This window comes from Hordeum vulgare, chromosome 1H, assembly GCF_904849725.1.
Source record: "Hordeum vulgare subsp. vulgare chromosome 1H, MorexV3_pseudomolecules_assembly, whole genome shotgun sequence".
Classification (NCBI taxonomy): domain Eukaryota; kingdom Viridiplantae; phylum Streptophyta; class Magnoliopsida; order Poales; family Poaceae; genus Hordeum; species Hordeum vulgare.
In genome coordinates, this window is record NC_058518.1 from 371,774,340 (window position 1) to 371,784,832 (window position 10,493).

Below are 10,493 nucleotides of genomic sequence, written 5' to 3' on the forward strand. Positions count from 1 at the left end.
GGTGTCACTACTAGAAAAAATGCTATTAGTGGCGCACCACTTTTTGATATTAATGGCGCACTATAGGTGCGCCACTATTACCACGCCACTAGTAACAAATACTAATGGCGCACCTCTGGTGCGCCATTAGTATTGTAGGTAACAGTGGCGCACCTTGTAGTGCGCCATTACTAGTAACAAATAGCAATGGCGCACCTCTGGTGCGCCACTGGTTTTTTTGATTTTTTTGAATTTTGAAGGAGGGAAAATAGTAGTGGCGCGCCGTCTAACCCTCACCGTGCGCCATTGCTATTTTTGAATTTTGAATTTTGATCTAGATCTGGCTCATTTTTTGGCTTTTTTTGCTCTTTTTTGTTGCTTGAATTTTTTTCAAATTTCATTCTCGACCTAGATCTGGTACGTTCTTTGTGCCGGGGGAGATCCACATGTGGCCGGAAGTGGAGGAGGAGGGAGGAGAGACCGTGAGGAGGAGAGGAGGGAGGAGAGACCATGAGGATCAGGATAGGAGGGAGGAGGAGGTCGCCGGAGAGGAGGAGGAGGACCGTGAGCAGGAGAGGAAGGAGGAGCACCGTGAGAAGGAGAGGAGGGAGGAGGAGGTCGCCGGAGGAGGAGGTCACCGAAGGAGGAGCACCGTGAGGAGGATAGGAGGGAGCAGGAGGTCGCCGGAGGAGGAGCACCGTGAGGAGGAGGTCACCGGAGGAGGAGCACTGTGAGGAGGAGGTCGCCGTAGGAGGAGCACTGTGAGGGGGAGTGTCACGCCCAAGATGCGACCCTATCCTCAATTTGGCACGAAGACCTCGTCAGGGATAGAAGCGCATCTCGTCGTGTCGCAAGAATGGATATCGTTACAGGTACATGTACTGAAAAGAAGAGATATATATACAGAGTTGGCTTACACTCGCCACAAGCTACATCAGAGTCACATCAGTACATTACATAATCATCAAGGGTAAGAGCAGGGTCCGACTACGGACGAAAACAAACGAGAAAAATAAGAACGACGTCCATCCTTGCTATCCCAGGCTGCCGGCCTGGAACCCATCCTAGATCGAAGAAGAAGAAGAAGAAGAAGCAACTCCAAATGAACAATCAACGCTCTCGCGTCAAGTAACCTTTACCTGTACCTGCAACTGGTGTTGTAGTAATCTGTGAGCCACAGGGGACTCAGCAATCTCATTTCCAAAGGTATCAAGACTAGCAAAGCTTAATGGGTGAGGTATGGTTAAGTGGTCAGGTTGCAGCAGCGGCTAAGCATATATTTGGTGGCTAACTTACGAGTGTGAGAAATAAGAGGGGGAAGATCTACGCATAACGGACGTGAACTACAGATGATCAAATGAATGATCCTGAACACCTACCTACGTCAGACATAACCCCACCGTGTCCTCGATCGGAGAAAGAACTCACGAAAGAGACAGTCACGGTTACACACACAGTTGGCATGTTTTAATTAAATTAATTTCAAGTTATCTAGAACCAGTGTTAAATAAAGTATCCACGTTGCCACATAACCGCGGGCACGGCTTTCCGAAAGATTTAACCCTGCAGGGGTGCTCCAACTAGTCCATCACAAATTACCACAAGCCGCATAGAAATCCTCAATCACGAAGCTCGCGATCTCGTCGGATTCCCTAGTGGAAAACCTCAACTCTGAGATTACCCAAAGCATCACTGGAATCCCGATGCACAAGATATCTCGTCAAAGGTAAAACTAATCCAGCAAGGCCGCCCGACGTGTCGACGATCCCGATAGGAGTCGCGTACCTCGTTCTCAGGACACGTCGGATGAGCTAGACGTCGGGATCACTAAACCTCCGGGTGACCAGAGGGGCGCCGGACATCGCTCAGGTGGGGCCAACACTCATGAGGAGCATTGGCCCGGGGGTTGATTAATTAGTCCGCGGGTGCCGGCGGGTCCCTATGCATTATTATTAGGTTATTAGGCAAATGTAGTACCAAAATTGGGCCTTGCCAGACCAGCTTTAATCTAAAACGAATTATCAATGGGGTCCCCATAACAACCCCGATCGTGTTAGGAGCGCTCGTTTATGGAACATAACACCGGTAGCCGGTAACTAAAGGGGGCAAAGGTGGAACAAAACACCAGGCTAGAAAGGCCGAGCCTTCCACCTTTTACCAAGTATATAGGTGCATTAAATTAAATAGCATTTAATATGATGATATAACAAGGAACCCATGCTTTGCATGGAAGCATTGCACCTGCAACTAGCAACGCTATCAACAGGATAAAGCAAGCGGTAACATAGCCAATCAGTGGTTTGCTAGGTCGAACAGGTTGAAGGTAATCATGGCATTGTTGAGAGGCTGATATTTAACAGGTGGTAGGCAACGAGACATAAACGATAGAAGCGATAAACTAGCATGGCAATGATAGTAATGGTATCTGGGGAAATGATCATCTTGCCTGAGATCCCGCTTGGAAGAAGAATGACTCCGTGAAGAAGACGAACCGACGTAGTCGAACGGGTCCTCAGAATCCGACACGCTTGCGGAACTCTATCGAGACGGGGAAACCGGAAACAAGCATCAACACACGATATTCACCACACGATGCACAACACATATGATGCATGAACTACTGAATACATGCAAGTCACGGCAAGACAAATCACACAATCAAACACTACACATTAAGTGAAGTTCAATATGCACGAGTTGCATATTGACGAAACTCCACGTTAATTAATTAGTTCACTCCCGGTTATTTACACGGCAATGTTAATGTTGTTAAACATGCAAGAGGTGAAGCGGGAATTAAACTACCTACCTAGACATTTTAAATGAGGTCGGAAATGTCCTATAGCATCTCCGAGACGACCTCACATGTTAATTTACAATTCTGTCCAGATCTGAATTAATGCATTTAATTGGTTGTTAAACAGCAAAACAAATAGGTTCACGTGATTCTACGCGTCAAGGCAAGCAATCTACACGTAAAGAACATCTCCAACGGAGCTACGGTTCAAAAGTTACAAGCACCGCAAGATATGATGGCATGAATGCGATATGTGTGCTACGACGGCTACGAGCGCTTCAAAACAAACAACCCGCAAGAGAAAATGAAACTACACAAGATTCTAAGAAAGTTTCAAGTAGGGCACGATCAAAACGGAGCCACGGTTCGAAAACTACGAGCAAAACAAGAAAACACTACAATCTGCCAAAAACAGCCACATAGCATATTCAACGCCTCACAACTTCGGCTACCCAACTCCGATAAGCTCAAGCAAGGCATGGCACGGAAGAGGGCAAGAAGCACTTCTACGAACAGCTAACAACAACTAGCATGGAAGCAAGGAGCACTAGGAAAAGAAGACACAAAATGGCATCTCACGTACTATTTCAGACTTGGTGAAAATAACACCTCGTCAAAGTGCAGTTTTCAGCCTGAAGCAATATTGACAGCAGCAAAACCTATAGCTACAGGACTCCAAATGGCATGAAACTTAACATCATGCTAGAGAAACATAAGGGGATCAACTAACTCCATTGGACCAACCTCAAAAGAGCTACAGATCTAAAGATCCAAGCAAGACAAGACAGCAACAAAATATAACAGATTCCAGACTTAGAAATATTTCAGCTCCTCTGAAACAGCACTATTCAAGCAACTTGAGGGCAGTCAAACAACACCTAAACATGCGTTTCTATTGCAACCAAAAATACCAGGGGCTAAACAAAACATCCAAGATCAACTCCCTAGTTGACAACTAATTCAAACGAGGCCCGGAATAAAAACCTACGGATTAAACAAAAGGGCTTCACGACAAAATATCTCGCAAACTAACTCCCTCAAAAGCTAAAACTAATTGAACAGAAAAATCCATGGGATTTTTCTACCCTGGAAACATATAAAATATGTGGGGTTTGCAACACAAAATAACGCCACACAATAATGCGGGAGAAATAAACCTAGACACGAAAAATAATCTAACGGGCAATCCCTACACGCAAAAAAAATACGAGTGACCGCTCTAAAATGCATGGAAAATAGCTCCCTAGAGCATGGACATTTATCCTACGTCATACGGGCAGTCCGGACACGCACGAGAAATAAATACGGGCACTAACCTAATAGGACAGCACGGAAAACAAAGCATTAGGCACCCTAAACGGCGTTAAACAAATATGCATGTTGGATAATCGTGTTCTACTCGCGAAGCTACCCCAAAACGATATAAAGATCACCTCGATCCGACTACCGGAACAAAAGTTACGGGCGCTTTAAAATCTAATGTATTTTCCTGAAATTATTAAACTCACAGAAATAAATAAAAATCTCTAAATCCTAATCGGGCCGAACTGGGCCAAAAGGGCAGCGCAAAATACTATTAGACGCACATGGTGGGATTAAGGCTGCTCAACCTAGCTGGGCTCGGCCCAGGTTGCAGGGGAGGAAGAGGCCGGGGCACTGGGGCGTTGGAGGAGGAGGCGGCCCACGTGGGTGGCCGGCCTGGCGCGGGCCTGCCTGGGCGAGGCCCACGAGACGGCAACTCGGCCCAGGAGCGGTTGGGGCGCAACCCTCGTCCTCCTCTCGCAGGGGCTGCCTGCGCGCAGCTGCCGCCGGCAGGGCTTGGGCGGCCGACCTCCGGCGGGCAAGGGAAGGTCGAGGAGCGCTGGATCCGGCCTGGACTGGGCAGGATCCACCCGTTCCCGACGGCGGCGGCCGGCGATGGCCCTGAGGACGACGGGGAAGGCGCGGGGTAGGGAGTAGAGCGGGGTGGCCGGAGATGGCGAGCACCACAGGCAGGGAGAGGCGGCGGCAAGGTGCAAGGCGGCGGCAGCGGGGGCGCACCGGCCGACGACGGGCTGGGGCGCGGGAGGCGCGCGCGGCTGCGGGACCGAGGCGGCGGCGAGGCGCTCGGGAGGTGGAGGCACGGCAGGGAGGCTCGAACGGGCGGCGGCGGCGGCCGGATCTGGGCCCGAGGCGGGCCTGGTTCGGGCCTGGCGGGCCGGCGGCGCTGGTGGGAGAGAGAGAGGCTGTGGGGGCGGCTAGGGTTTGGGGCGCGGAAAACGAGGCATGATTAGGGGGAGGCTGTCCCAAAATAATAGGAGGGTCTATTTATAGACAAATGGGGGCTCGGTTAACCGGAATCGCGCTCCGGATCCAACCGCGGGGTCGGATTCGGACGATTCCGAACGCGGGAACGGTTATGCGGCCGTGTAGGGTGGTTTCCCGGAGACGAGGGGGAAACGGGCGGCGCGACACGGTTTTAAAAACACCGACAGACGTCCGACGAATAATCGAAGACGGTGCCGCTACGGGCGACCGTTCGGGTACCAGACGGTCTCCGATCGCGACGAAATTCGACAGGCGGCCTAGCTATATCTAATCGCGACCGCGTGCCAAGTTTCACCTCGAACAGAGAAAGTTTTAAACACACTTTAAAAACAGGGGTTTCGACGGTGCCGCGGGCGCGTGCGTGTGCGGTCGGACTCAGAACGGACGACGACGAGAACCGGCAACTACTAACGAATGCGAGTTTTGAAAACGGGCGGCAACGGAGATGCCGATGCAATGGAGATGATGCGCATGATGCGATGATGATGCGGAAACTGAAAATACCCACACGACGAAAACAGAAAGAGAGGGGAATCTTTTGGAACGTCGGCATCGGGCTGTCACAACTCTCCTACACTACAAGAGGATCTCGCCCCGAGATCCAAGAATGAAAGGGGGAGAGGATGAGAAAGAACAATAGGTAAAAACTTAGTTGCTTCATGACAAACAAGTGAAACCAACGATCCTTGAAGGTTGCAAGGAGATGAGGAATGACATGAGGAACAAGCAAGAATTCACGGAAAATTTCGGCAGCACTTCGGTAGGAAAATGGGACAAAAAATTCGAAAAGGAGAGAGAATTAGACAATATTCACCACAAACAAGTAAATAGAGCAAGAGAACACCATGATCTTGGTGGCACAGCATAATAGACCCAAAAGAGCAACATCAAAAAAGCCTCCGGAACAATAGAATAGGAACTAACTCATACGGAAGAAGAGAAAGAAGAAAAGAATGACAACTACTAACTCCAATGAACTTGACAAGTATCCTTGCGAGAAGAATTGAACGGAGTTGTTGGAAAAAAACAACATCGAAAAGAACAAGATAGTAGTGGGCTTATGACAATCATCTCAACATCTATGAGGTGACAACCAACCACTACAAGAACCAAGGATAGATGAGAGCAAAGATATGAAAACTTCTTACCCGAGAGGATACATTGAGAACTGGGATTAATGACAAACACCATGATAGCAACAATCCATAGGAAAAGCTTTAGGTGAAATCCAAACAAAATAGCTCAATGAACAAATCATGGGTTGAAATATCTCATGATCATAGAATTGGTGGATTTAATTATCTCATTCTTGAAAGGAAAACTCTTCAAGGCTCCTACACTGACAAGAATGCTATAATACCACCTCAAAGGATAAAGGAAGAACAATGCACTGAAAATGGAAGATACAGACTACTTGAGGTATTCCAACAGGAATCTTGAAGAACACTTCAGAATGAATGAAATCTTGATGAACCACCAAGAAGGACCTCCGTATACGAATGAATGATGCAAAGATAACAAGGTAGAAAAGAATAAGATTTTGACCTTGCGAAGATTTAGATGAAGCCTCACAAAGAGATACTTAAAGGAACTTGGAACTCCGGAAAAGAAAGATAAGAACACTAGAGCAAATGAATTGATATCATGAGGCACTCCGGAAGAAGAATTGAAATCTCTTGGAAGAAGGAAGAACAAGAATAAGAATTATGTTATTCTTATCCTTCATCAAGTTAAATTGATGACAAGCAACGAATTTAGCATATACCACTTATTCCTCTTGAAAGAATCTTGAAGAGACAGAGAGATAAGCACCACTTGAAGCATGAATGAAGGACGCACCGGTAAGAATTCACACTTGAATGGGAAAAAACAATAATTAATGGAGGTACATGAGAATGAAGAGATAATGACCCACCTAAGATAAAAACTTAAACAAAACACCGGATAATCGAGAGACGAGCGAAAAGACAACAATTGAGAAGATTTGAGGATGAAAGCTGAAAGCTGAGAATGAAGATTCTTCTAAAATGATGGCCTTCGGAGGAACGAGAAATAAAACAACTCAAAGAAGCACCGGATAGCACGAAAGGGATTATTCATGATTGACAACCAATGAGAGGATAACACGAAGCTGAGATGACAATATTCACCAGAATGGAAAAAGACCGAGAGAAACACTCCTTCGAATTGCGAGCTGAGAATGATGACGAGAGCAACACCAAGAATTAATGAGACACTCCGGAATAAGAAGAATGCAAGGTTGAGCCAAATATGAGAATTAACTCAAATAGATCTTGAAGAAGTAATAAGACTGATGAAAATCATACTTATGTCATAGTTGAAAAGAATTAAGGACCTCCGGAAAAGATTAAAGAGCCAGGTAGGATCCTGGGAAGAACCTGTGGGTTATGGGCCCACTAAAAGATAATCGCCGTTGAAACAATAGCTAGAACGAGAGATATTGCACCGGAATAAGAAAACTAGATGAGGTTGAGAACCTTGAAATAATGAAAGACATGAAACAAGAAACTCTGAGGTATCTTCAACGCTCCGGGTGGAATAGCGATATAACTGAATAAACAAGATAGGCTGAAACGAATCTCCAACATAGGAAAGAATTACAGGGATGAATGGATATGATGACACGGACAACTAAATTGAATTCACCGGAAAAGATGACAAGAATGAATAAAGATGAACATGAAGCTCCTGAGAATCTTCACGATGAATCACCGGCTACGAAAGGAAGAAGAGATAGCGGAAGCACAATGAAATGAATGCGCTTGGATGAAATCCAATCACCGAAGAAAAAGGGCGGGAGGGCGGGGAAAAAGAAAGACTACTTGAGACAGAAGAGACGAACTCCGGATGAAAAGAGAACGATCTTGCAAAAATTGGAGAGGATTGAATCCACTTGGAGAGAAACACACCGGTTGAATGGAATTGACATGACGACTCCGGTTGACAAGAATTAATAAGAGAACTGATTAAGCAAAAGGATTTGCATTCTCATATAAAAAATATGAGAACACAGATTAGGAAAGATCTGAAATCACCACTTGACATCGAAGCAACACGAATTACCACATTCCAACAAAACAAAGGGTGAGGCTTATGAAACAAGCCAGAACAAACTCATGAGAAAGATTTCGTCCGATATTTTCGTGGACAGGATCGCACGGGCACGAATTACAGAAGCCATCAAGTGCAAGACAGTGCACCCGACATATGAAGTATCCCCGAGTCGTAGCAAGCTACAAGGACTCTTTAAGACACAACGTGTACTGCTGTAAGTCGACCGTGAACAAATGAATCCACTAGATGTCGAACCCCAACCTAACATCATGCATTTGTTGAAAGATTGTCCTATAAGCAACTAATTGAATTCCCACCTATGAATTCCCGAAATATCTGGTCATGCAATCTGGTACACGGATACAAGGAGTAATAACACACAACTCCTATACTAATCCGTCACCTGTATCACATCCGTCAACACATGACCAGAATCTCGGACCTTCATCTACAACAGACCCTCGTGATCACAATGATACAAAGCATGGCAGTACTCCCGAACAATCTACACCAGTACTGGGGACATCGGGGTTATCTCGCCACTACTAGTATTGAAGCAATTACGAACATCCTTCGTTCTGAGATACTAAGAAATCTGAATGATAACGATGTGCTCAAGAATCCCCTGGAGCTCAACTCCCCAGAAGAAGATCAAGTCAGACAGGAGGCACCAAGACAGAACTCCGTCACATCGGCATCATATAGATCCCAAGAATATCCGCGTGATCCTAAATTTTTTTTGAGTGATAAGAGGAGTAGAATGAAATTATTACGTCAAGATTCCTCACCAGAGCATAGAAGAGGAGAAAAAATAATCCTACCCTCCGATATATAACTAAGACTCAAATAGTTTTTCACTAGACTCGACTCGGCCAAGTTCGATCAATCAAGGGGGATCCTAGGTCGGTACAGCTCTGATACCAACTTGTCACGCCCAAGATGCGACCCTATCCTCAATTTGGCACGAAGGCCTCGTCAGGGATAGAAGCGCATCTCGTCGTGTCGCAAGAATGGATATCGTTAAGTACATGTACTAAAAAGAAGAGATATATATACAGAGTTGGCTTACACTCGCCACAAGCTACATCAGAGTCACATCAGTACATTACATAATCATCAAGGGTAAGAGCAGGGTCCGACTACGGATGAAAACAAACGAGAAAAATAAGAACGACGTCCATCCTTGCCATCCCAGGCTGCCGGCCTGGAACCCATCCTAGATCGAAGAAGAAGAAGAAGAAGCAACTCCAAATGAACAATCAACGCGCTCGCGTCAAGTAACCTTTACCTGTACCTGCAACTGGTGTTGTAGTAATCTGTGAGCCACAGGCGACTCAGCAATCTCATTTCCAAAGGTATCAAGACTAGCAAAGCTTAATGGGTGAGGTATGGTTAAGTGGTGAGGTTGCAGCAGCGGCTAAGCATATATTTGGTGGCTAACTTATGAGTACCAGAAATAAGAGGGGGAAGATCTACGCATAATGGACGTGAACTACAGATGATCAAATGAATGATCCTGAACACCTACCTACGTCAGACATAACCCCACCGTGTCCTTGATCGGAGAAGGACTCACGAAAGAGACAGTCACGGTTACGCATACAGTTGGCATGTTTTAATTAAATTAATTTCAAGTTATCTAGAACCAGTGTTAAATAAAGTATCCACGTTGCCACATAACCGCGGGCACGGATTTCCGAAAGATTTAACCCTGCAGGGGTGCTCCAACTAGTCCATCACAAATTACCACAAGCCGCATAGAAATCCTCAATCACGAAGCTCGCGATCTCGTCGGATTCCCTAGTGGAAAACCTCAACTCTGAGATTACCCAAAGCATCACTGGAATCCCGATGCACAAGATATCTCGTCAAAGGTAAAACTAATCTAGCAAGGCCGCCCGACGTGTCGACGATCCCGATAGGAGTCGCGTACCTCGTTCTCAGGACACATCGGATGAGCTAGACGTCGGGATCGCTAAACCTCCGGGTGACCAGAGGGGCGCCGGACATCGCTCAGGTGGGGCCAACACTCATGAGGAGCACTGGCCCGGGGGTTGATTAATTAGTCCGCGGGTGCCGGCGGGTCCCTATGCATTATTATTAGGTTATTAGGCAAATGTAGTACCAAAATTGGGCCTTGCCAGACCAGCTTTAATCTAAAACGAATTATCAAGGGGGTCCCCATAACAACTCCGATCATGTTAGGAGCGCTCGTTTATGGAACATAACACCGGTAGCCGGTAACTAAAGGGGGCAAAGGTGGAACAAAACACCAGGCTAGAAAGGCCGAGCCTTCCACCTTTTACCAAGTATATAGGTGCATTAAATTAAATAG